Below are 2,582 nucleotides of genomic sequence, written 5' to 3' on the forward strand. Positions count from 1 at the left end.
AGAAGGAAGGTCAAGATCAAGTGAAATTTCAAGTAACAATGAAAAAGTTTAAAAAATATTTGGACAGCAGAGATAATAATTCTTTTATTTCTAAAAGATTAAAAGATTTTCTCGGCAACATTTTAAATCTTTCTGTCCTACGTTTTGAAAGTATGAGTAAGAGGTTTCATTAAGGTCATAAAGAGTTGATGATGATATTGCATGTAAAAGATGCGTACGAGAGGCAAGCTATATCACACAAATAGCTATATCGAGCATACATGCAGTATTATTATCGAACATAATGATAAGCGATAAGCCAAGTAAATTGCCAAGATTTTACTCGTTTGTTTCCATTGAAAATTTGATGATCAATACAACTGGTGTCTAATACTATAATCCACATTAAAATTATCGTACTACATAAGTTATTAGATCTGTTATCATAATTGTAATAAGTTATTATACTACATAACATATATGATAAGTCAAATAAATTTCCAAGATTTTGTTCGTTTATGTGTATTGTGCCTATTTTATTGAGACTCATTTCTATTATTTGTTTCTATTGAAAATTCAATAAACCGATGTAACTTAATTATTCTATAACCCGCATTAAAATTAAAGTAAAGAGCTTCATGGAAACGCTTATTTCACGAATTAAACGACGTTATTTCTCGCGACATGTGTGCATTTGGTCGGGTATCTGGTTTCCTTAACTTTTCTTGTTTGCAATTACCTACATATAACGTGCACGTCGCGCGAAGGACACCGCGGAGTGTCTGGTTACCCTGGTTAAAGCGCGAGTAAACTCTCCCGATGAACTCACCCACAGTGCAGTATTAATATCTACAGTAAAGCTTGCGCCATCAGACTCGATGCGCGATTCGTGATGATTCGCGCCCTTTGATTTCGTCATAAAACCGCTTCGCTGGCGAATTGGCACGAATGATAAACAACGGATGCGAACTCGATAAACACGCCCGTTTCGTATCGCTCGCAAATGTCAGCTGTACGAATAGTTAATTGCGAATTTCGATCTGTTTCGAATCACGAATCGCGCGCAAGCTTGTGAGACCTCGCGTGAATCGCGTTCGTCGTCTTCGGTGCTGAACGCTGTGCAGTTGTTGCCGCGTGAAACTTTGACACCGCGACAAATATTGCATCGAACGGCACATATCGATGACAGCACGAGATGCGGACCGACGTCGATAAAGAGGCAGATTCGCAAGTTTTGTCTGATTAAACTTTTAAAAGTTACAGACCACGTGCTCGCTCTAACTCCGTCGACATTTCGAAATAAAAAAAAAAGTATCGATTGTAGCACGTAAATATACTTGTCCCTCGATCGTACGCGATACACACTTTTTTGCGCGATCTACCCTTCACATTTACAGCCCTCGGAAGCTCTGCGGAATGAGAATTGCTTCATTATTTCGGAGCACGCTTTCTCTGTAATTGATCTGTGCGATAGAATACGCGGAATGCGCCTGAATAAAAGATATTCGCATAAATAGAGAGTGAATTATAAAACGATCTTTTTCACATTGATCTTTATGTTAACGTATCGTAAAATACTGTTAATATCCTGGCGGATCATAAAGCGTAGTAAGATCTCTTAAACACGTTTATTAATACGTTAATAGATATATTAACGTATTCATAAACGTGTTTGAGAGATTTTACTACGCTTTATTATCCGCCAGGGTATTAACGGTATTAACATAATCTCTGGAAAGTTCTAAACTATAGTCCGTAACTCGCATATAACAAGAAGTTATTGTTTTTATCAGTTGACCCGTAATGTTCCTTATTTCGCTCCGCCATTTCTAGAGTTTATACCGGATCAGTCATCGTAAAAGATAACGACTTATAGATAGTTCAAATGTTTTGCCCCAAATAGTTTTGCGCATTTTTTTCAGGCGGGATTTTATCTAGCTTTCCGACAGCATTCATCTTTTATTCATTCTTGATGCACGCTGTTTCCGTAGGCTAACGTAATTTCGACGAATACGTAAGTTCTATGCTTCTTCATGCTGAAAATTTGTTGGTTCAGAGCTCTACTAACGATCCGCATTCATAACGCATTCTATTCGTCTCGATTTGTTCATGATGATGCGTTTCTCAATACATATATTCCTCGATAATGCTCGTTAAAAACAGAATATTGAAAAATCCTTTGTGTTTATTTTGAAAAATTTAAAATAAACTATGTGATATTGAAAAGTAGATAATAATAGTCTTTCATGAAAGTCCTTCATTGAATTATTTAAAGTGTAGGTCGATATTAAATTATTATATATCTAACTTTAATCTAATCAACTTCCACACTGTGTAATTTTTCATAAATTTACAAAGAGCGTTATTTATAAAGTGCAATTATATTCACCATTTTCCGACTGTTTCAAAAACGTAATATTATTTATTTAACAATAAAAAAGACGGGACAATAGGCCAAAGACGAGCATAAAACAAAGGTTGTCAATTAATAAAATTCTTTAATAAGTCATTTAAATAAAATTAAAATTAAAAAACGCGAGACTAGTTTCGGCTTACTTAGCCTTTCTCCTGTCTCTTATACACATCTCTGAGCGGGCTGGCAA

This window comes from Wasmannia auropunctata, unplaced genomic scaffold (genome assembly GCF_000956235.1).
Source record: "Wasmannia auropunctata unplaced genomic scaffold, wasmannia.A_1.0 LD336101.1, whole genome shotgun sequence".
NCBI lineage: Eukaryota > Metazoa > Arthropoda > Insecta > Hymenoptera > Formicidae > Wasmannia > Wasmannia auropunctata.